The sequence below is a fragment of the Mus pahari genome, chromosome 6 (assembly GCF_900095145.1).
Source record: "Mus pahari chromosome 6, PAHARI_EIJ_v1.1, whole genome shotgun sequence".
NCBI classification, from domain to species: domain Eukaryota; kingdom Metazoa; phylum Chordata; class Mammalia; order Rodentia; family Muridae; genus Mus; species Mus pahari.
The window spans coordinates 57681826-57706825 of record NC_034595.1 but is presented as its reverse complement, the minus strand read 5'-3'; positions in this window follow the sequence as shown (position 1 = coordinate 57706825).

Here is a 25000-nt window from a genome sequence, read left to right as displayed (position 1 = left end):
AGAAGTAGCTGTTAACCAGGCTGGCTTCGAACTCAGAGATCTGCCTGCCTCTGCCTCCTGAGTGTTGGGATTAAAGGTGTGCGCTACAACAACCCAGCCTCTTTTTGTTGTTATTGTTGTTTTGAGACAGGGTCTCATGTAGCCCATGCAGGCCTTAAACTTCCAGCCCCATGGCATCTACCTCCTAAAGGATATAAACATGGATGCAGTTTTTTTTTTTTTTTTTTTTTTTTTAGGTTTTTCGAGACAGGGTTTCTCTGTGTAGCCCTGGCTGTCCTGGAACTCACTTTGTAGACCAGGCTGGCCTAGAACTTAGAAATGCAGGTTTTTTTTTTTTTTTTTTTTTTTTTTTTTTTAGGTTTTTCGAGACAGGGTTTCTCTGTGTAGCCCTGGCTGTCCTGGAACTCACTTTGTAGACCAGGCTGGCCTAGAACTTAGAAATGCAGGTTTTTTTTGTTTTTTTTTTTTTTTTTTTTTTAGGTTTTTCGAGACAGGGTTTCTCTGTGTAGCCCTGGCTGTCCTGGAACTCACTTTGTAGACCAGGCTGGCCTAGAACTTAGAAATCCACCTGCCTCTGCCTCCCGAGTGCTGGGACTAAAGGCGTGCGCCACCACACCCGGCTGGATACAGTTTTATGCAGAGCTAGGAATTGAACTCTGCTTCTTCGTGCTTAACCAGCAAGCACACCACTAACTGAGTTATGTCCCTGGCACTTACTTCCTGTACATTTTGCTCTGTGGTTGGCTCCATCTCTAGAGCACAGAGGGACAACTGTGGAGCCTCCTGTTAAACTCTCTTCACGGGAGCCCTTTCGACAGCTGCCTATTTTCTGCTGGCAACCTGGCCACACCGTCTCCACGCTCAACCTCTTCCTTGTCTGTTTCTCTATCATTTGGCTGTGAGAGCCCATTTGATGGAGCCTCAGCCCGTGATGGGGTAGGGAATGGAGACAGGGCCCGTGTGCTCACTCTGTGGAGCTGATAGAGAGAGCAGAACAGATGCAGCTAGGGTGGAGTTAAACAGGAGACCCTAGAGGCAGCTCCAGGGAGGCAGCTCTGGGAAGGAACATTCCAGAAGAAGAATCAAAACTCAAAAGGCTCCTTCCCTCGGGGCACCTAGGAGCTGCGTGCCTGCTTGTCACCAAGGTTTAGGAATGAGATAGCTGCCCACCTGAAGGAACAGAGCTGGTTTGAGGTTCCTTCTCAAACCCTCAACAGGCTAGAATCTTCTAAGGTTGGAAAAAAAAAAAATCCAACACCCCCACGGGAGGCTAGAAACCTCTCTGCAATACCCCATGGCAGTCTGTAACAAGGGAGAGCCTCTCCCGGGCCCCTCATCCCAGCTCTCATGCCTCATGTCCTAAGTCATGGCTGTTCACACCCTCCACACGCTCTGCCCACGTCTCCACCCGGGGTCTTTCCCCATGAGGTAATCAGCAGATTATTCTATTCTAGCTTTCAGCAGGAAGTTCCTCTGGGCAGGCTCTGCCCACCTCTCTGCTCGCTTGCTGTCACTGCCCCTGACTGAGTGTCCCCTAACCTCTGGCTTCTTGCTGTGCCTCCATCAGCTAAGCACATTTCTACTTTGGAGAGTGTCTCCTCTGAAAATGTCAGAATGTATAGTGGATGCTTTAGTCACCCAGTCCCCTTTGGGGTGAGGTTCTCAATCCTCCAGTGGCCGAGAGCACTCACAGCAACAGGTGCTGTGACTGTCCATTGACAGACAGCTGGCCCCTTCGCCCACGGTGGTTCAAAGTGCCGGCCCCGTTGCCTCAAGCCCGAGCAACGCAAGGCTCTCCCAAAGGGCACTTCCAGCTCCAGAGCCTGTGGGAGAAAGCAAGGGCTTCTGTGGTGCCTGCAGCCCAGGCTACCTTTTCCTGTAACTGAACTCTTTCTTCTCTGCCTCACGGGGAGTCCCAAATGCTTTAAATAAATCCCCCAACAGTTCCAGCTTCCTAGGTGTCTGGATTGACAGCACAGCGCCAGCACCCTCCTTGTCTCTGCCATGTGCAATGCTTCCCCAGGCATCCTACCAGCCTTTGCTCTGTGTGTGTGTGTGTGTGTGTGTGTGTGTGTGTGTGTGTGTNTGTGTGTGTGTGTGTGTGTGTGTGTGTGTGTGTGTGTGTGTATGTGTGTGTGTGTGTGTGTGTGTGTGGTATGTATGAGGTGTGTACAGAGAGGCCAAAGGAGGATGTTAAATATCCTGCTCTATCATTCTGTCTTATTTTCATGAGACAAGGTCTCTCATTGAACCTGGAGGTGGGCAGGTGGCCAGCAAGACCCAGTGGTTGGTCCTCTGTCTCTGTCCCTCACAGCTCTGGGTTTACAGACATGTCTACCCCCACCCATCCGATACCTTCCACCAAGACATGGTTTTCCTGTGTAGGGCTATTCTGGAAATCACACTGAGAAACTGCTCACTGTGGGGGGCACCATTCCCTAGGAAGGGGAATTTAACTGTATAAGACTGGAGATAGCCAGCTGAGCACTAGAATGCATGTAGTAGTCAATTGTTCTCTGCTTGCTAGAATGGATGTAAGTGACCAGATCTTTCACACTTCTGCAGCTATGACTTCCCTGCCAGGATAGGCTATAATCTGGAATTGTGAGCCAAATAAATGCTTTCTCCGTTAGGTTGCCTTTGCCAGGGTGTTTTATCACAGCAAAGGAAAAAAAACCTAAGCAACTGGATATCATTATTTTAAGTTTTATTTTGTTTGTTATTGTATATGATATGTGTTGTGTGTGTGTGTGTGTGTGTGTGTGTGTATACAAATGTGCATGCAGAGGGCAGAGGACACCTTTTAGAGGTCAGTTCTCTCTTCATACTATGAATTTCTGGGATAAAACCTCATGTCATGCTTTTTTTTTTTTCCCATGACAGAATTTCACTGTGTAGCCCAGGCTGTCCTCGAATTCATAGAGACTATCTACCTCTGTCTCCTGTGTGCTGGGACTAGAGTTATGTGCCACCATGTCCAGCAGCCATTTTCTGTCTATTCATTAAAAAATATTTTTGAGCCAGGTATGGTGGTGAATGCCTTTAATTCCAGTAGTCAGGAGGCAGAGTCAGGCAGAACTCTGTGAGATGAAGTACAGTCTGGTCTACATTGGAGAGATTTCCAGGACAGCCAGGACTGCACAGAGAGCTCCTGTCTCAAGGGAACTATCTATCGATCAATCTTATCTATCTATCTATCTATCTATCTATCTATCTATCTATCTATCTACCTACATCTATCTATCTATCTATCTATCTATCTATCTATCTACCTATCTATCTATCTATCTATCTATCTATCTATCTATCTGTCTATCTATCTATCTATCTATCTATCTATCTATCTATCTACTATCTATCTATCTACCTATCTATCTATCTATCTATCTATCTATCTATCTATCTATCTATCTGTCTATCTATCTATCTATCTATCTATCTATCTATCTAGGCAGAGTCTATGCTACGCTGCTCAGGTTGGGCTTGAACTCATGATACCGTGTCCTCTGCCTGCCAAGTTCTGGGACTACAGGTAGGCACCACCATGCCCAGCTTTTGCCACATTTTGGAAGTACCCTTTCTGTTGTTTGGTTCATGCATTCTGTCTCTTCTCCGTGTGTTTCCTGAGAAATGCTCCTTGTAATGTCACCGTGCTGGTGACAGGGCTTGGTACATAGCTGGTGCTCACTAAGTATTTGCGGACTGAACAGCAAAGGAGTAAAGGACCGTGGGTGAGCCTCTCCTCTCTTCCCCTACCCTGCCCCCAGCCCCTGAGTTGGGCGTCAGCCCCTCCCCACTGTGACCCTGGCTGAGCTAGGGCCTCCTGGGAGGATGAAGCCTGCAGCCGCCTTGGCTGCCTGCCCTGTATTGATCAAAGCTGGGAGGCCTGCTGGCTGAGGTCTGCCCCAGTGTGGGGGCGGGGCAGGGCAGGGGGGTTTGTCCGAGGCTTGCCTGGGGCCTTTCGATGCTGCTGAAGACCCATCTGGTGCAGGGCCTGGCTCTATTCCTTCCTCTTCGAACTTCCCAGGGGAAGCCGACCCAACCCCAGGGGTTTGGATGGGCAGGGTACATAGGCAGGGCTGTGTCCTGCAAAACCATGCAATGGCCACAGTTTTGTGGCTGTCCTCCTTTGGACAGGAGTCCCCTCTTTTTTTTTTTTTTTTTTTTTTTTTTTCTTTTCCTGAGATGAGTATTAAAGAAAAAAAGAAAACCTCTTTTCATAACATTTATTTGTGGAAATGGTGGGGTAAGGGTGTGCATGACACATATATGAAGATCAGAAAACGATGTGCGGGGACCGGCTCTCTCCTTCCGGTGTGGGTGTGTGGGTGACAATGCTTGAACTCAGGTTGTCAAGCCTGACAGCGAGTACCTTTACTCAACGAGAGAGCCATCATGCTAACACTTGAGACAGGGTCTCGCGTAGCTCAGGCTGGCCTGGAGTTCACCCTGCAGCTGAGGATAAGAGCATCTGAGCCCCTTGCTTCCACTTTCCAAATGCTGGAGGGAGAAGTGTGCAATGCCTGGTTTCTACATGTTGGGCCCAGGCTTCGTGTATACCACAGACGTAAGCTACCATCTCAACTCCACCAACCGCTCCACTTGAACACCCGCTCCTATATAACCCCCGAGAGGGAGACTAGCTAAAAGTCACACCTGTTTGATAGAGGAGGAGACTCAAGCCCGCAAGGCACCATGATGGTTTGTTTGCCGGTTCTTCCAATACTGGGTTACTGTTGCTCCCTGGCCATCCCAGTGCCAGGACACAGCAGAGGACCAGACCTTGGCTATCCTGAGCTGAGGAAGGAGTAGGTATTTCATAGCAACTCAGGGGATGCTGGGGACCCTGAGATCTCCGGGCATGGCCTAGGCTAGCCTCAAACTTGCATTCTGTCAACCCAAGCCCCTTCCTGGAGGATTTAAGACTGTGTTGAGCAGTTGTTTTAAATTTCCGGGCAGGGGGCTGCAAGGGGGCAGGGGAGGGGCGCTGCAGGCTGTCTAGGGTGTGGGCTGCTATTTACCAGGGCTTTTTGTGGGATGCAGCGTCTGGACTGGGGGTGCCTACAATTGCTTCCAGCTGGGCTGTCAGCCAGGCAGAGGCCTGGGGATAGGTAGAGGGGGTGGCAAGAGAGGACCGCAGTGCTTAAAGGGTCCCTTCCGACCCACTTCCCCATCCCTCTGCCTCGATAGGTAACTGCTTTCTCTGGGCCATCAGGCCTGATGGGGCATCCCTGGACATAAAAATATATCTATAAACTGGGAATCCGGCCGGCTGGCTGGCCGGCTGGGCCTGCACTGGGCTTTATGGCCCTTGTGCACTTAATCTTTCATTTCCTTTCCCTGCTCACTTCCCCTCTTTCCCTGGAGGAGTTGCTCGCTCAGCAACGCCGCTGTGAGCCCCTTCTCTGCCCCTCCCCCACACGTCCCTTTGTCAGAAGGTACCTGTATGTGTGTACAGCTGTCCCAGCCCCCCCCCCCCCCCCCCCCCCCCCCCCCGTGCTCTTTCTCTTGCTCGCATTCACTCTGTATGGCAACCGAAGTGAATAAACCCTGCCTGGCATGCAGTGAGCCCCAGTGCTCTGTACCTACAGAACAGGCTCCTTAGCCAGCTGCTGAGTCCCCAGCTTCCTCTTCTCCCCTCAAACAAATCCTACACTCCCGCTAATCTAAACTACAGCAGAGTCCAGATTTCTGCCTTGCTCCCGGCACCCAGGGCATGTCTAATGCCAGCTGCATGGGTCCATCTTTCTCCATCCCACAGACATCATCGGGTCCTAGACACTAACTACCCCAGGCTAGGACAGGGTCTAGCCTCTGTGACGGCAGCCTTGGTTTTCTGGGAGGGAAAGGGAGGAGGGTAGGGGCTGGGGAGATGACACAGTCAGCACGGATGCGTGGCATACAAGCATGGGACTCTGAATCTAAGCACCAGGCCCTGTCACAACAGAGTGTCATAGGTCTGCAGTCCTAGGGAGCGATCTGTGGGGCTCACCGGCTAGCCAGGAGACCCTAATCAGTGAGTTCCAGGGCCCAGGGAGAGGTCTTGTCTCAAAAACGTGGCCTAGCAAGATAGCATAGAGGAAAGACACTTGCTGGACAAGCCTGGTGGCAAGTGCAACTGCCCTGTCACCCTACTCTATGTAAAGGTAGGAAAGAGCCAACTCCATAGCGTTGGTTGTCCTCTGACCTCCACACGCATGTGTGCCCTCACACAGATACCTCGTGCACATGTGAGCAAGCATAAGTGCACACTCAAGCACGCAAATAATACTTCTTTTTACATTGAAAAAAAGAGAAAAAAGCCAATAAAGATGTGGAAGTTGTGGCTCACGACTTTGATTCCAGCATGGAGAGGCAGAGGCTGGTAGATCTCTGTGAGTTCGAGGCCAACCTGGTCTACAAAGCAAGTTCTGGGACAGTCACAGCTACACCGTGAGATCTTCTCTCAAAAGCAAAATAAATAAACAAAATCCTAATGTGGGCAACTCCTGAGAAGCGACATCTAAAGTTGACCTCTAGCCTCCATACCCATGAGCGCACATGCATCGAACATATATGTACACACATACACACACACACACACACACAGCTGGGGGGGCATTGATGGGAGAAAGAGGTAGGGTGGTGAAAGAACTTTGTGAGTTCTGTAAGACCACATCGGTAGAGAGTAGGGCTCCTCTTCACTAGTTTTGGGGTCCCAGTTTGGAGTTTACATTGCAGTGCAAATGTTACCACAAAAACTCTGTGCCCTTTCCTGTTGGGCTTGTAGGGCTGGACCCAGGGAGCTGGCTTGTTCCCATGTCATCATGCACCTACCCAGTGCCTGCCACAGAGACTTCTGGAATGAATGCTCTCCTGGTCCCCCTTCATTTTACACAAGAGAGTCTGAAGTCCAGAGTGGGAAAAGACTTCACTTTCGATCACACAACAGAAGAGAGCTGGATTGGGTTTAGTTTCTTGGGAGACTGAGGCAGGAGGATCATGAATTTCAGGCCAGCCTGGGCTAAATAGAACACCACTGTCTCAAAATAGATAAACAAACCATAACAAAACAAAACAAAACAAGAAAGAAGATAATCCAACAACAGCAACCAAACAAAAACCAATCTTGAGACCCCAGTGAATGAAGAAAGAACTCATGGCTCAGAGCCAGGAGAGCCCTTGCCGACTGCAGTGTAGCCCCCCAGCCCAAGCCCAGACAGGTCACATGACTACAGTCTCCTAAGGCTACCTTGCGCCCTCCTCCTTTCCTTCCTGCTGATCCTGAAAGCAGCCTCTGCTCCTTTAAGGCCCCTCCCTTCCTCTCCCCTGGAAGGCATCCCTGGAGAGCTGGGCCAGTACTCTGGGAAGGTGGCAGGCCCCAGCTGTGGGCCTGGTAGGTCCCAGGTCTCAGAGAATGACTCTGCACCCGACAAAGAGTGTCTAATGCCCCTTTTGTTCTTGGGTGGGGAGAATGGGGGTGGGAGGGAGAAAGGTGAGGATGGAGCTTGGGGGGGGGGGTCAGGGCAGGGTGGGATGTAGGTTTGAAGAAGGGAGACTATTGGCACTGAGAGCTAATGTGCCAAAGTCTTTCAGTGTGTGTGTGTGAGTGGGTGGGGTCACCTGTCTGCCTCCCCACAGAAATGTGAGAACTTTGTAGGTCTGGGTCTCGAAGATCATTCTCCCCTGAGCTGTTCTCTTCAAACCCCATTTTGCAGAGGCCAGAAGCATCTGACAGGAGATGCTTGTATCTTGCTAGGAAACAATAGGATCATCATGAAGTCTGTGTCCAGGGCAGGGCACTCAGCACCTACTGGCAAGGGTCCCTCTAAGAGAGAGTGCCGCTGGACTCCTCAAGCAAATGACTTGCAGTCGGGGCAGGGTCTGGCAGGCCTGGCCTCTCTATGCACACTGACTAAACTTTCTCCAGGACTCTGAGACTTGGAGATGGAGAACTTTGTAGTCCAGTCCAGGCTGGCCTTGAACTGTCTCAACATCCCTCTGCCTCAACCTCCAGAGGGCTGGGCTTACAGAAAGGTGTGTACCACCACTGCAGGGGTCCTGATAAATCTCAACACCTCTCCTTGCTAGCCTGAAGCCCCAGAGTGAATGAGGAAGCAATCAGCTGTGTGATTTAGTTTAGAATGGACAGGCTATATTCTTTCTTTGTTTTGCTGTTGTTGTTGTTGTTTAGTTTTTCAAGGCAGGCAGGGTTCCTCTGTGTAGCCCTGGCTGTCCTGGAACTTACTCTGTAGTCCAGGCTGCCCTCAAATTTACAATGATCCGCCTGCCTCTGCCTTCTGGGTGCTGGATGTAAAGATGTGCGGCACCACCACCTGACTCAGGCTATACTTCTGAGTCCAAGTTCAGGCCTATGAAAACTAGGTGCTATCTGGAAAGGAGGCATGGGAGGCTGATCAAAGGAATGGGGGACAGACCGGCTGCACCAAGGCAAACTTTTCCCTGTCCCCTTTCCTCTTAGGCTCTCGGGATTCAGCTCAGGCAGGCCTGTTTCCTGGACAGACAGGAAGCTAGTTCAGTGGGCTGGGGAGGAGGGGAGAGTTGGGGGGGAGGGGAAGGGGAAGGTTTATCTTCTAGTTGCTATTCAGAGGCAAGAAATTTCTTCTCTGTGCACAGACCTGGGGCGCTGGCAGTCCCCCAGTCTGTTCTGGCCCCAGATTCCCTGGGTTAGGAGACTTAATGGCCCCAGGAAGACATAGCCCCTGGTGAAGAAGCGTAGGAAACCATAGGGTTAGCAGGGAGTCCTTAACCTCTCTCCCCACTACTGGGCACGCAGCATGCAGCATTGGAGGACAACGGAGGTGAGAGCAGAGGGCAAAGGACCCTGTCCGGTGACAGTGGGCGCCGCCATCTGGTTCCTCAAGCATCTTGCTTCCTGGAGGAGGCCTGGAGGTCAGCTACATAAAAAGCTGAGTAACGCCTCCAGTCTGTGTGCTGAACCTCTGGAGAACGCTCCATCCATACCTAGTTCTTCCTGCCTTCCACCAAGGCAGAAAATGACACCTTTCCAATAAAGAGGGTTTTTACTTCATGTTTACCTCTGTCCATGCTGGGCTGAGCCCTATCTCTCTCATAGAAGATGCTAACTAAGCCCTGAGAAGTGGAAGACCAGGTTTAAGGTCTTGCCTAAACACTTCCAGTCTAGCTTCTCCCTTCTTCCTGACCCTGCAGTTCTTACCAGTCCAGAGTTGCCCAGTCTTCTCAGGGCACGGAAGGTCTTCCAGTGGAAGCGGTCCTGCGTTCTTTGAGGAGCATCGCCTATACAGCTTCTTTCAATGTTAGAACCTCACCAAGCAGGAGTAGCTTCAGGGTCTTCACAGAATCTGATCAAGAAGAAGGGGAGAGGAGGAAGGAGGAGCCCCAGTCTCCCAAGCCATCCAACCTTCTTCCCTGGGGCATCAGTGCCCAGGCTCGCCATGGCTGAAAAGGACAGTCCTCGCCATGGCAGAGGACCATGGATGGAGAGGCCCCGAGAAAGCAGCAAGCCATTCCAAGTGTCATGCCGGCCTAGGGAACAATAGCAAACCCAAGGGAGAGGTCCCAGCCTGCCTTCACGGAGCACACCCAGAGGCAGAGGCAAGAGGAGTCTGAGTGTGAGGTTAGCCTGGGCTGAGTACCACCGAGACCCCCAACTCACTCCAAAACAAATCAGAAATAGAAAGATGACGAAACAAAGGGGGTCCCTCGGGGGGCACTGCAGTGCATGGCATGATCCAGAGCTGCTTCTTATGTGAGGAATGGGTATGGAGGAAGGTTCCTGGAGTAGGTGGTTTCTGAGACTCGAGGAGGTGAGAAGCTGGGTAAAGAGGGACCACAGAAGGAGATGCTCTAAGCAGGGAGAGTCTGCATCGTCTGTCCACAGTATAACAGAGCACTGCCTGAGTCTTTTCAGAAAACGTTTTTCTTTTTTTCCCCCCAATAATTTATTATTCACTTTATATCCAGATCACAGGCCCTCTCTGGATTCTACCCACAGCCCCTCCCCTCCCCACCCTCCCCTTCTCCTCTGAGAATCACCCTCAGTACCGCCCCCCCCTCCCCCATACACACACCCTGGTACATCAAGTTACTGCAGGACTAGGCAAGCATATCCTCTTCCACTGGGCCAGACAAGGTGGCTCAGTTAGGGGACTTGGATCCACCAAGGGCAGGCAACAGAGTCACACACACACCCACTCCCTCCCCACCCTCCCTCCCCACCCCCACTCCAGTTGTTGGAGGATTCAAAAAACTTTTCAATTAATATTTTATTTTATCTATATGGGCATTTGGTTGCGAACCACCATGTGGAATCAAACCCAGGTCTTCTGGGAGAGCAGTTGGTGCTCTTATTACTATGGTGTGCTTGTGTGTGTGTGTGTGTGTGTGTGTGTGTGTGTGTGTGTGCATGCTCAAGCCATGCTACACATGTGGATATGAAAGGGCAACTAGTGGTAGTCAGTTAGTGGTAGTCGGTTCTCTGCTCCCATCCCTGTGGGTTCTAGAACTTGACCTCTGGTCATTAGCCTCGGAGGCAGGGACCTTTATCTGCTGAGCTATCTCCCCAGCTCCACTGAAATTTCATTTTATATTTAATTTTCCCACCATCCGGGTGATCATTGGCAAATTACCTCTCATTCTGTGGATCTCCGGGAATGTACTAGCAGTTTTCTGAGCAGGAACAGAGGGACCGAGGCATGGTGGTAGCCAGAGGAGAGGTCCCAGAGACACCAAGACACAGCGTGTGGACACAGGGTAAGAGGGAGAGGCGAGGCTCGGAGAGCTCAGATAGGGGTACAGAGGTAGCATTTCCTGGAAGGCGGCTTGGAGGTGGGCAGAGAATGCGGTGAGGGTAATTCTAAGTGACAGTGGCTGAGGTTCTCCAGAGTTTTCCAAGGGGCAACAGGCAGGGTGATCAGGGAGCGCTTGTGGACAGAGTCCAAGGAACGCAGCTGATGTCAGTCATGGCAGAGTAGGGAGGACAGACCTGGTGTCACAAGAGCAGGAGCTGGAGTGTTACCTTGTCTTCCCCAGCACCCTACTGCAGACCTCAGCTGTAATAACTATGTCTGGAAGGGGTTTGGAGCCAGACAGGCTCCGCTTCCCACCCCAGTCCCTGCCTGTAGCACCCCTGGCCAGTTTCTGTTGCTTTCTGAGACCTTACTTCTCAGGACTGGAATTTGACTTTATCTCCCAGAGGTCACCTTGTCCACACCCAGCCCTGGGGATGGACATTCCTCACATTCCAAGGCCCTCACTGGAGCTGGCCAGCCCAGGCTTCCTGCTAGCCTCAGCTCCTCTCAGCTAGACAGAAATGAGGACCTGTCTGTTCTGGGTCTAGCCCTGGGCTTTAAGGGACCGCAGTCAATTCCTCCACTCTCCTTCTATCTGGATGGTCCCTGAATAAGTCCCCCCACCTGAGGTTCCAGGCCCTCACCAGTGGCTCAGGAGAGTTCTAAGACTACAAAGGAGTCCAGTTGCTGTCCTGTTAGGAAGCCTACCCCTCCTTATCCTTCCATGAGCCTGTTTCCTTCTTTTTTTCCTTTTAAATAACAACAACAACAACTATATCTTACTGTTTATTGACGGGAGTGGGGAAATGCTACTGTGTGCTCCTGAAGAATTCAGGGGACACTTGCAGGAAACTGGTTCTTCCCTTCCCTTGCGTGGACCCTGGGGATCACAAGCAGGTTGTCAAGACTGGCAGCAAGAGACCATACTCACTGAGCCATCTCGTGAGTTCTGTTTTTTTTTGTTTTGTTTTGTTTTGTTTTTAATTTTATGTGTTTGGGCGTTTGTCTGCACGTGTATGTACACTGCATATGTGCCTGTTGCTCATACACCAGGGCAGGTTGGATCCTGTGGAACTGGAGTGACAGTTGTGAACCACCACGTGGGTGCTAGGAACCGAACCTGGGTCCTCTACAAGAGCAGTCAGTGCTCTTAAGCACTGAACCATCTCTCCAGTCCAGACATGTTTTTAAATTTATGTATTTATGTATGTATTTATTTGTTTATTTGTTGAGGCAAAGTCTCAAGGATGTCCTCAAATTCGTAATCCTCCTGCCTCGGCTTCTTAAATGTGGGGACTAGAGATGGCGATCTATTACACTGTCCTCCTTGTTTCCACAGTGACAGCTCTCGGGGCAGCTGAGGGCTGGCACGCGTGGTGGTGTGGTAGTCCCTGAGGTGGCTGAGTGGGAGTCTTTAGAATTCCTCTCTCCCTACGCCAGCAGACTCTGGCTACGCCTGCAGGCAAAATCTGAGGTGTCCTTAGCTGGTCATGGATCAGAGGGACAAAGGCTTCAGACTCTGTGCTATGTTTCTTGGAAAAGCAAGATCTCTGATGGGAACAGAGGCAGGGAGTCTGCCCCAGGCTGTTGGATTTACTCTTTCCTCTGAACACCATAATGCGGGGATCTCCTAAACCATTTTCCAACGGGAGGGGGCGGGGCACAAGGGACTATGTTCTCTGAGCTTTTTTTTTTTTTTTTTTAGATTTATTTATTTATTTATTTATTATATGTAAGTACACTGTAGCTGACTTCAGATCTTTTTACGGATGGTTATGAGCCACCATGTGGTTGCTGGGATTTGAACTCCAGACCTTCGGAAGAACAGTCGGGTGCTCTTACCCACTGAGCCATCTCACCAGCCCCCGTTCTCTGAGCTTATTAAGCTCTTGTTCCAGATCACTCTCTAGGTACCGGGGCTCTGGAACTCTGCACTTGGTAGAGGGCCTGCCCAAGAAATGTCCAGGGAGCAGCAGTTGGAGGCTGCTTTTGCCTGTCCATCCCTAGGCACGCTCTATAAAACTGTTCCATATGCTTAGAAAGCACGCTTAGGGGCTTAGTGTTCATTCCTGGATTTGATTCACTCTCCAGTGACGGTGTTTCTAGGAGGACACTGGGACCTCATGAAAGGTCAGTCAGCTAAACAACCACTTTCTGAGTTATCTCTGCTCCTTCCCACCGCGCAGCCCCCTAACATCTCCAGCAGCTGGGGAAGAGATCTCCGCATGTGTATAATGTAGCATGGAATCCTTGCCTCGGTTGGCTGGTCTTGTTTATTTTTTGAGATGCGGTTTCTCTGTGTAGTCTTGTCTGTCTTAGAACTGCTCTTTAGACCAGGCTGGCCACCTGCCTCTGCCTCCAGAGTGCTGAGATTAAAGGTGTGTGCCACCACCACCCGGTGGCCTTTTGTTGGTTTATTAAGATTTCCTTGTTGAGCGGTTTGTCTTCATGGATGTATGTGCGCTGCCAGAAGAGGGTGCTAAATCCCCTGGACCTGGAGTTACAGATGGTTGTTAGCTGCCATGTGGGTGCTGGGAATCAAACCCTGGTCCTATGTAAGATGTCGAATGGAAATGATCCTAACTACTGAGTCATTTCTCTCTCTCTTTCTCTCTCTTTCTCTTGTCTGTGTCAGGGTTTCTCTGTATAGCCCTGGCTATCCTGGAACTCACTTTGTAGACCAGGTTGGCCTCAAACTCAGAAATCCGCCTGCCTCTGCCTCCCTAGTGCTGGGATTAAAGGTGCGCCACCACGCCCGGCTCTGAGCCATTTCTCAAGCCTAAGTCTCTATCTCTGTTCCACTGGGTGTCCATGCAAGCACACTTATGCGGGACAAGTCTGTTCTCTGAAGGGAGCTGGTACTCTGTAGGGGCACCTACACCTGCAGACACCGGGACAGCTCTAGGACACCAATTACCATCTAGCCCCCGCGGCCTGGCCGTCCCCTCTATTTTTTGCAGCATAGGCCTCTTAGCTCCACAGTGTTTTCAAACTGGCCAGCACCCACACCACACAATTGCTTCTCAAAGACAGAACTTCATCTCCTGCTCATCCTCAGTATGCTCCTCTCTCTGCCCTGCAGTGCTCCCAGTAGCCAACCAAAGTCTCTGCATACCCGTGATTCATGGGTCACTGCCCTGCTGTGGTCCATTGCATGGGCAGCTCTGCCCCTTCCCTGGACCTGCCTTGCTTGAGCCTTGTCTTCCAGGACCACTAACTTACTTAAGCTATTCCGCCGTAGGACAGGTTGATAATCAACCACAGGACACTTTTTCCTTCCTCTCAAATCCTTTAGAAGCTCTCGCCCCTGGTCCCTTTCACTATTACACAATCCAAGTGCTTCCCTCCCCAGCTGCCAAACCAGGGTGGGAATAGTCTCCCCACAATCTGCGCCCCCAGGTTTTCACCTCCGTATCCTTGCCCACGATGTCCCCTTTTGCTTTGATTTCTGATTATTATCTCTTTCTTTTCTTTTTTCTTTTTTCCTTCTGATTATTATTTCTAAGGTCCAACCCACATTGCCCCAGGCTGGGCTAAGATCCTTTCATTTTGGCCTGTCCTGCCCACTGGTAGCTTTCCCTAAAAAATAGTAGCTGGTATATTTACTAATTCTACCTCCGTGAATTTTTTCTGTACAGATCCACCTACTCCCTACAGCTATTCCGGGAGGCAGGTTCTATGGTCACCATTGTTTCACTTGGTAGCAGACTAAGTTCACACTTTTGGGGGACTGGAACCCAGGTCTACTGTCTCCAAAAAGCTGGCCTCTGGAGCAGTACTGAGCTGTTCCATGCTGCCTCCTGCAACACTGGACTGGTTTTGTGGGGGTCTTTCTACCTTCTGCACTGAAGGTTGATTCAGGAAGGCAGATTGTTTCTGATCCACTTCTTGAGCCCAGTAGCTAGTTCTGGAGATGGTATGGGGAGGTGCGGGCACCTGGCGCTGTTGCTCTGGTCGCCGCGGGGCTACAGTGACCCCCAGAGAGCAGCCGGGTCTCCCGGAGAGCAAGCCTAGGGCCGCCCAGCTGGGGTGGGCTGGGGGCCAGATGGACTGCGCTATAGCAGGGAGGCTGGGGCCCACCGGGGCGCGTGTTGCCATGGTGACCGGGGGTGGCTGTCCCGCCCTTGTGGGCGGGGGAGCAGGTGGCTGGACGGTGTGCGGGCTGGGGGAGGGGTCGGAAGGGGCCTGCGGGGTCGTTGCCAGCTCCCCCGCGGCTCCTCCTCCTGCAGTTAGAAGACTTTAGACCTGGAGCTGTAGCCCGGAACCTACCTACAATGACCTCAGGTTCTCTGGGCAGCTCTTTCCGCTCACCATCTTTCCTATCCTCAGTTTCGCTAGCTGTGACTGGAGGAACTGGACCAAAGGATTCTTTGGACACTCCCTTCACACTTGCGCACTACTCCCTGGCCCTTTTGTTTTTGAGACAGGGTCACACTCTGGCTGGTCTGGAACTCACCATGTAGACTAGGCTGGCTGGCCTCGACCTCACAGCGATCCTTCTGCCTCTGTTTTCCTAGTGCTGGGATTAATGGTGTATGCCACACCTATGTCGAAGGCATTCTTAACTAGACAGTTGTTGGCGGGCATCTCAAAACAAAAGCGAACAATCAAGGGCTGCACAATATTTTTTGTAGCCCAGGGACACAGCTTGGAGGATTGAAGGCTGGTGCAGGGTAATTTCTCACACACGGAGGCATTTTCCCATCAAATGATGCCCTCCGTAAGGCTGAGAACCAGGCAGCGTTGCTTGAGAAAGCTGGTAGCCTAGCCTCTGAGCAGTCAGTGTCTCCTTTACACATCTAAGCAACCCCAGCCCAGAGAGTACGGGTGAGGGTCCTGCCTAGGGTCACATAGTGGGGAGGAGCCAGAACAGAGTAAGCCTGGCCTCCAGAGCACCACCCCCTCACCCTCTGCTGGGGTGAGGGCAGGGGAAGGTGCAGTAGAGAAGACATCCCAAAGTTCCAGCTGCCAAGGAAGCAAGAAGGTTGCTTGAGGGCACAGAGCTGAGGCCGCGGCTCAGGCTGCCTCAGAGACATGGTAGCTGTCCTGCCCCGCTCCTCCCCGTCTTCATCAGTGATGGTGACATTTTTGGCTCTGTCGGCTTCGGAAAGAGGTGGAATCTTCCCAATTCAGCCCTGGCGAGGGTAGAGCTGGGCTCCTCCCCACTTCTCTCCTTAGGGTACTCCAGCTCTGTCCTCCGCTTCTCCTTCCCGAGCTCTCCACATCCCTGCCTGCAGCTAGTGAGGGGCATCTGAGGAGGCAGCCTTTCCTTCCTAGGTGCTGCAGGCACTGGGGACCAGTGGGCGCTGGGTCCCAGCTGATGACAGGAGTACTTCTGGCTGAGATGGATGGAGGTCGGGGATTCAAGAGGAGGGGCTGTGCCTTTAAAGTACAGCTTGCTGCAGGAACAGGGCATTTGCGAGCCTGTGTGTGTGTGTGCGCGCGCGCGCGCGCACACACACACACACACACACACACACACACACACACACACACACACCAGTCTCCTGCACAGTCCTGTAGTCACACACAGCCATACACACACGCCCCAGCTCTGTTTTCTCTTCCCATCCCCCTATATATTCCCTCACTTCTCTTCCCCTCCCCACCCCCTCAGCTGCACTCGCAGAGGCAGCTCTCCCTCTCCAGCTTCCCCCCCCCCCCAAGGTCTAGTTTTTGACGACAGGAGAGAGGGAGGAAGAGCAGGGCAAAGTGCTCTGACCCAGAATTGGGCTTCGCCTCCTCCTTTGCCTCTGGCCTAGGAAAAGGACTTGTTTTTCAATTTGGCATGCCCGCGGGAGGTCAAGGATGCAGGAGGGGTAGTGGACCTGCTTGGGAGGAGGGGGGGGGGCGCAGGCATTGGAGAGAGGGAGGGGTTGCTTGGCCATGGGCCCAGCCTGTTGGACACAAACCCAAGTATGGGGTTGGGGAGGGGGTCCACCCACTCACGAAGAAAAAATGTGAGGTTCACATCCAGCACAAAGGGAGCAGGCTTAGGGAGAAAAGTGGTTATGAGTTGGGCTTGGTCACAGAAAGACAAACCAGTGACCTTTTGACTCAGGAGGCAGGGGCCCTCTATTCTTCTAGGTCATTCTATACCTTTAGTCAAATCCCGGACTAGAAATTGTCCTTTGGTTATGAGGATGGATCAAGTCTAGGACCTTTTGAATGCTAAACAAGCATTTTCTTCATTTTCCCATGTTGGGATGGAACCCAGGGCTTTGTGGGTACTAGGCAAATATGTTCTCCTGAGCTACATTTCAGTATACAGCACAGCTTCTCAGCCCAGACAGTGCTCAGTCTAGCTCAGCAGAATCAAAGAGTGGCAGCATTTCAGTGGGTATCGTAATGGTGTCATCAGTCCTGACCCCCTCTGGGAGCTGTCATAGGTCTCCTCTCAGGAGCATACAGGGAAGGCAGAGATCTTACAGCAATTGCCCAGCCCTTGCTAGTAGGCCTAAAAGCAGATGTGTTCTGGCCTCTACACAGCCTGCAATTAGTTCCCTTGCAGTGTGTATTGTGTATTGTGAACTTTTCTAATCCACCAAACATGGTGGCTTGAGTCTGGAATCCCAAGCACACAAGAGCCTGTAGCTGCAGGGAAGATGACAGAGTTCTGGGACAGCCTAGGCTACATAGTGAGCGATCCCCCCGTCTCAAGATGAAAAATAGACTGGGCAGTGGTGGTACACGCCTTTAATCCCAGCACTCGGGAGGCAGAGGCAGGTGGATTTCTGAGTTCGAGGCCAGCCTGGTCTACAGAGTGAGTTCCAGGACAGCCAGGGTAATACAGAGAAACCCTGTCTCGAAAAACCAAAAACCAACCAGCCAACCAACAAACAAAACAAAAACAAAAAATAGAATCCCTCATTCTTCTTGAAGAGCCTGGAATCAATCTCTCTCTGTCTCTTTCTCTCCTTTCAGTCTCTTCATCTTGTTTTTCTCTAACCACACTTTATTTCTTCAGTGTCGTGGCTAACTCATGGGAAGGGGAGTCCTTTAAGCTTCAAAGCCCAGGACAAAGAATAGTACTTTATCTAAGTTTCTTGAACAAACTTATATCAATAAGTATCTGGGCTTCCTGTGCTTTCTGTAGCTGGAACATTTGCATAATTCATTTAGCAAGTGTGTACCTGAGTTGCAGATGTGGCTGCTCTCATTTGATGTCACCTTTCATCCATTATATCCTGTCCCCTGTCTACCACTGTGGTAGGGGTTAGGAGAGCTGTTTAATACACAGGAGGAGCCCAGCCAAATCAACTACTCACTCCAGTTGGACATTAACCAGGATTTGAAGCCCATTATCTGGTGTACGATCTCTGTTTTCAGACTGGAGAGATGGCTCAGCAGTTAAGAGCTCAGACTGCTCTTCCGAAGGTCCTGAGTTCAAATCCCAGCAACCACATGGTGGCTCACAACCATCCATAATGAAATCTGATGCCCTCTTCTGATATGTCTAAAGACAGCTACAGTGCACTTACATATAATAATAAATAAATCTTAAAAAAGAAAAAAATCTCTGTTTTCCCTGGTTTCTGACATCTCTTAATAGACACCTGACCTATAGAAAGAGAAACTTGTGACATTTCTCAGAGGAATCAGACTAAGGCCACCACAATGACCCCTGAGTGTGTCCTCTTCAATTCTGTAGAACAGTACTGAGCACTGTCTAAACCCCTATCCCTGGGGACAATGGATTCACAAACCCAGTGATGATGTGGGTGCCTGGGGTTGGGATGCTGAGGAGACAAGGACTTCAGCCCAGGTTGGGAGGGCAAGTGCCCGGAAGGATGAGAATCTTGAGGAAGGAGTGGGAACCAGCCAAGGAGATTGGAACCATAGATGAGTTTGAGTTCTTAGGTGATGTCAAAGAACCCGGTGAGGCACCATCGCAGTTGGGAGGAAGGCATCTCTGAGTCTTTGCCTTCATTAACATTTCTCCAGAATGGGGTAAAATCAGTGGGTTTGCCCAGGGGCCTCCCGACAGTCAGCTTCTCTCCACCATCTCTAGTCCCAGAGTTCTCTCCTTAGAGTCTGTCCCAGAACCATCCAGAAGAGATTGATCGGCATGGCTGGGATATGACTCTGTGGTAGAGTGCTTGCTCAGCTTGCACAAAGCTATGGGTTCGATCCCAGTCCTGGAAAAAAGGGATGACCGAGTTTCTCACTCAGCTACTCCAGCTGAGGGTTTCTCCTTCGTGTCCCTTCACATAGAGGCAGCAAAGGTCAAGCAGAGGGTGTTGAAGTCTCCAAGAGCCACTCTTTGGGAAACAGGACTCAGTCCACCATTAGAGGCCCTGGGCACACACGTCCCTGCTTCTACACAGACCACAGCACCTGGGCTCCAAGTTCGTTTCCAATGGAATAATTGAGTTTAGGACTAGAGAGACAGCATGAGAAACTAATCAAGGTGTGTGTGTGTGTGTGTGTGTGTGTGTGTACCTGCGCACACGTGCATGTGTTCCCCAATCTGTGATCGTGGACACACATGTGCCATAGGGTACATATGGAAGTCAGAGGGCAAGTTTAGTATCCATCTTCCCCTTTCCCCATGCTTGAAACAGGCTCTCCTATTTGTCACTGCATGAACCAGGCCAGCTGGCGTATGTGCAGCTATCTTGCATAGGCACACCGGGGTTACGGATCTGGCTTTGCGTGAGTTTTGGGGAATCTGACTCCAGTCCTCATGTCTGCATAGCAAGTGCTTACCCACCAAGCCATCTCCCTAGCCCTTGTTTTTTTTTTTTTTTTGAGACAGAATTTCAAGTAGCCCAGGCTGGCCTCCAACTTGAAGCCAGGCGGTAATAGTGCACGCCTTTAATTCCAGCACTCAGGTGGCAGAGGCAGGAGGATTTTTGTGATTTTGAGGACTGCCTGAATTAAAGAGCTAGTTCCAGGACAGCCATGGGTACACAAAGAAATACTGACTTGGAGCCAGCCATATGAGTAGAATGTGGTGACAGAAGCAGGTAGACCTTTGTCATTTAAGCCAGCCTGGTCTACATAGAGCTTCAAGATAGCCAGGGCTACATAGAGAGACCCTGTCTCAAAATATCAAAAGACAGCTGGGCGTGGTGGCACACACCTTTAATCCCAGCACTCGGGAGGCCGAGGCAGGCGAATTTCTAAGTTCGAGGCCAGCCTGGTCTACAGAGTGAGTTCCAGGACAACCAGGGCTACATGGAGAAACCCTGTCTCGAAAAACAAAACAAAACAAATATCAAAAGACAAACTGAATGGATGTGGCCATCTGCTTCTCCTGTTCCCATGTCCCTAGTGGTGGAATAACCTAGGGTTTCTCCGGGGTTCTGTCACATCTATTTAGATGTCTACTTAGTAAGTCCCCTCCCTTCTTTTCTCCCTTCCTTCTTCCTTCCATTTCACGCTGACCCAGAGGCTGGCCTTGAACTCTTTTTTTTTTTTTTTTTTAAACATTTATTTATTTATTATATGTAAGTACACTGTAGCTGCCTCAGACACTCCAGAAGAGGGCATCAGATTTCGTTACGGATGGTTGTGAGCCACCATGTGGTTGCTGGGATTTGAACTCAGGACCTTTGGAAGAGCAGTCGGCACTCTTAACCACTGAGCCATCTCTCCAGCCCCTGGCCTTGAACTCTTAGGCTCAAGCAAAGCTCGTGCCTCAGCGGACTGACTAGCTGGGATTCTTAGGCTCGGGCTACCATGCCTGGTGACTTAAGTGTTTTCTTTTGAATTAGTTCAGTTTTGCAAAACTTTATTTAACAAGGAAACTGCATCAGTACTCGAAATGGAAAACCAGCATGACTTTCCAAAAAAACAGAAGGCAAAGATAAAAATAAATTCAAGGAAGATGAACCAATTCTAGCTTAGATGTTCGCGTCTGCTAGGAGGACTCTCTCCTTGCCATACAGGCACATTTACCAGGGAAAGAAAGGCAGTAACTCCAGGTGTGGTAGCAAATGCCTGTAACCCTGGCATTCAGGAGGTGGAGTGTTCAAGGCTGGCTGCAGATATAAACAGGACTGTCTTACAATAAACAAAAAGGTTTTAAGAGACATATCAACCCTCACACCAGCCTTCAGCTTGAGCTTTTGTCTGCCTAAACTTAACTGAAGACATGACCTAAAAGAACTTGAGCACGTGGTGGTGTACACTTTTAATTCCAGCACACAGAAAGCAGAGGCAGGTGGATCTCCATGAGTTCAAGACCAGCCTGGACTACAGCATCAGTTCCTGGATGGCCAAGGCAACCTGGAGAAGCCCAGTCTCCGTCTTGAAAAACCAAAAAAATGGGTGTGGGGGGGTGGAGATGGCTCATCAGGTAAACCGGCTGTTTATGCCTGACCTCCTGAGTTTGATCCCTGGATGTAGGACAGAGTTAACTCTTGAAAGTTGTCCTCTGGGGGGAGGGTATAGGGGACTTTCGGGATAGCATTTGAAATGTAAATGAAGAAAATATCTAATAAAAAATTAAAATAAAATAATAATAAAAAAGAAAGTTGTCCTCTGACCTCTATCTCCAAACCCCAAATAAAAATTAAAACTCGCCAGGTGTGGTGGCTCACGCTTTTAGTCCCAGCACTCGGGAGGCAGAGGCAGACGGATTTCTGAGTTCAAGGCCAGCCTGGTCTACAGAGTGAGTTCCAGGACAGCCAGGGCTACACAGAGAAACCCTGTCTCAAAAACAAAACAAAATAAAAAACAAAAAACAAAAAACAAAAACAAAAAAAGAAAAAGAAAAAGAAAAAAGAAGCAAAAGAGGACTGGAGAGGTGACTCAGAGGCTAAGAGCACTGGCTGCTCTTCCACAGGACCCAGGTTCGATTCTCAGAACCCACAAGGAAGCTCACAGCTGTCTGTAACTCCAGTTTCAGAGGAGCTGGCTTTCTTACACAGACATACCTGCAAGCCAAACAAGAATGCACATGAAATAAAAGTAAACTTAAAGCAGGGGAGGGTGTGCTGTAGAGCTGATGGCTCAGTGGTTAAGAGTACTGACTGCTCTTCCAGAGGTCCTGAGTTCAATTCCCAAAGACCGCATGGTGGCTCACAACCATCTGAAATGGGATCCAATGCACTCTCCAGTTGTGTCTGAAGACAGTGACAGTGTGTTCATATAAGTAAAAATTTATTTATTTATTTTTTGGTTTTTTTTGAGACAGGGTTTCTCTGAGTAGCCCTGGCTGTCCTGGAACTCACTTTGTAGACCAAGCTGGCCTCGAACTCAGAAATCCACCTGCCTCTGCCTCCCGAGTGCTGGGATTAAAGGTGTGCGCCACCACCGCCCGGCTTTTTTTTTTTTTTTTTTGGTTTTATAAATTTTTTTTTAAAAAAGGAAGGCCTATGTTTTTCTTACTGTGGTGCCAGAGAAAGAAGCAAGGGTCTTATGCAAGCTAGATGAGGTATTTCACACTTTAGCTACCTCTTCAGACACCTGGAAGAACTTTTGTTAAGATGAGCTTCTAGGGGCTGGATGGACACCCCAGCAGCTAAGAGCACTTGTTTCTCCAGAGAACCAGTTTAGTTCTCAGCACCCACGTGGTGGCTCTCAGCCATCCATTCCAGGGGAGGTAACACCTTTGGATGTACATACAAATGTGCAGGCAGGCAAAGATTTAGATACAGGTAAAAAAAAAAAAAAAAAAAATCTAATTTTTAAGACGAGACTCTGTCTTTTTTCTCTTTCTTTTTCTTTCTTTCTTTCTTTCTTTCTTTCTTTCTTTCTTTCTTTCTTTCTTTCTTTCTTTCTTTCTTTCTTTTTTCCGGTCTTGAATTCACAGAGGTCACCAGCCTCTGCCTCCTGGATGCTGGAATTAAAGATGTTTGCCACCATGACAACAGGGCAGAGACTCCATTTTTCTATGACTTGGTCTGTGAACTTTGGAACCTCACGGCCCCATCCCACTCACAGCCTGTGCCACACCTGGGAAGATCTGTTGGTCTGCCTTCTGGTCTAGGGCACATAACCCAGAGTCACTCAGCACTGAAGTGACAGACCCCAAACAGCCAAGATTTCTGACAGTGGCAGGGACTGGCAGAAGAGAAGCGACATTGAGTGGACAGCTGGGGGCCTGGCAGCCAAGAGTGAGCTCTGTCACGAAGCCAAGCTCTGTTTCCCTAATACTGCTTCGAACTATAGGTCTTTGCTTGAATGGTCCCCTGGTTTTCTCGTAGGGGATCCCTAAGGCTTGCAGAGTAATGTCCCAACTTCTGTCAGCACACCGTGAGATGCCCGCTGTGCCACCGACTGGCCCTTACCTGCTTCACACTTAGATATAACCCTTTTCTAAGAAACTTCCTTTGAAATTTCCCAACAGAGCTCATCGCCATCAATGTGGCAAGACTCTACCCAGCGCTTGCTGGGTGCCAGGTACCAGAGGCAGTGTGCCAAGGTGGGCAGGGCGAACAGGACAGGGCATCCGTTCTCTTCTTGGCTTCTCTGCTCCCTGCCCCTGGGTGCTCTGTCTGTCTCCAGGGGACTATCCTGCATAGCTGTTGTGCCTGCACCTGGGGCTCCTGGGCTGGCTCAGACTCCTGGCTAAGGCCATCTCCGTATGTGGCTGACTGTGTTGTCATCAGGCGCCCTCCCCACCCCAAGCTGGAATTTTTCAGAACAACGTTAGCAAGAACGGGAGCGAGGCAATGCTGGCCACTGTTCACTGAGTCTTGAGAATCTGTAGGATAACAGGCACCTGGCCCACATCTTAGCCACCCTGAAGGTACACACCGACCTGGGACAAGAGCCTGGCCCTACAGGTCACACAGCTCCCCAACTGGCCCTGAGCTCAGCCCTCTGGGAGCCTCTTCCGGAGGCTGGATTCCAGGAGCCTCCTCTTCCTAAACCCGGCTCTGCACACCCCCTCCCCCCAGCACTGGCCTAGCTTCCTGGAATTTCTCCTCCTAATTGAAACCAAACACCGGGGCTCCTCAAGGGCTGTGCCCTGGAGGCCCCGTGGGTTTCTCTTTTCCTCCCTCCTCCCTTTACCCAAATGGGGCCTCTGGGGGTGCTGGGGGTGGGGTGCTCAGCCCAAGGCAGCCCGGGGAGGGGATAAGGGGTAAGGGGCTCACAGCTGCTGGTCTGTGAACAAGCTAGACTTGGCTGTCACACAACTGGCGAGGCATTGAAGGGCAGGCTGGCGAGCCAGGCAAAGGGGCCCAGGATGCTTTCCTCCACTGGGACCGGCCCAAGAAAACCCTGGACCAATCCTGTCTCAGGCAGTAGGTGTGGGAACTGGAGGGTAGGTTGGTGAAGGTCAGCCTCAACTAGACCTTCTGTGTGACCTTAGGCAGGTTATTTCCTCCTCTATCTGAACCTTGAATTCCTCAAGGAACAAGCGTGGGGATATGTGGGGACCTGTCTCAGGTAATGTTCATAATTACCACCTGGTCTTGGTGATGAAGCGAGGCATACTAACCCTTTCCAGTACATTCTACAGGGACGGAGGGAGGCAGCCTAAGAACACGGTGGGGCTGCTGATAGCTGCAGTTGGAAAGGTCACTGGGAGGTCAATAAATGTTTGTGGAATGAAGGAATTCTCTCCCCTTTTTACAAACATTTACCGAATGTCTGTCTTCCTTGCTTCAAACACTGGAGCAAACCCCGAAGGCAGCAAGGTTGATTACCCTGAAGGTGGAGTCTGGGAAGGAAACCCATTGTCGTGCCTGTCAAAGGCACCACCAGGAGCCTGTAGGCTGATGCTGTGACCAGAAAGCAGAGAGGGCAGGGACCCTGGGGAGGGTCAGACCAAGACTGGGCAACAGTTAGAATAGTCGGGACAGCTTTCCAGAGAAAAGTGACCAAGTGACCTTCTAGATACTCTTCATTCAGCCATCACGAGTCATTGCAAGCCCCTGGAACCCAGGTGCTGCTGAAGGCATCCTGGAAAGCCTGGTGCGGACTGCAGCCCACAGGAGAAGGCCTCCCCTAGTGATAGCCTGAGTCCAGCTAGCCACAGACACATCCTTTCTCCTGCCTAACACCGTCTTAACTGTGGTGGTCCCTCTTCTTCTTCTTCCTCCTCAATATTGTAAGCTGTCCTGGAGCTCACTATATAATCCAGGCTGGTCTCCAATTCATGGCAATTCCTCTGCCTCTGTCTCTGCCTTCCAAGTGTTGGAGTCACTGGAATATGTTATCACTCCTGTGGTAGTATTATTTCTTCTTCTTCTTCTTCTTCTTCTTCTTCTTCTTCTTCTTCTTCTTCTTCTTCTTCTTCTTCTTCTTCTTCTTCTTCTTCTTCTTCTTCT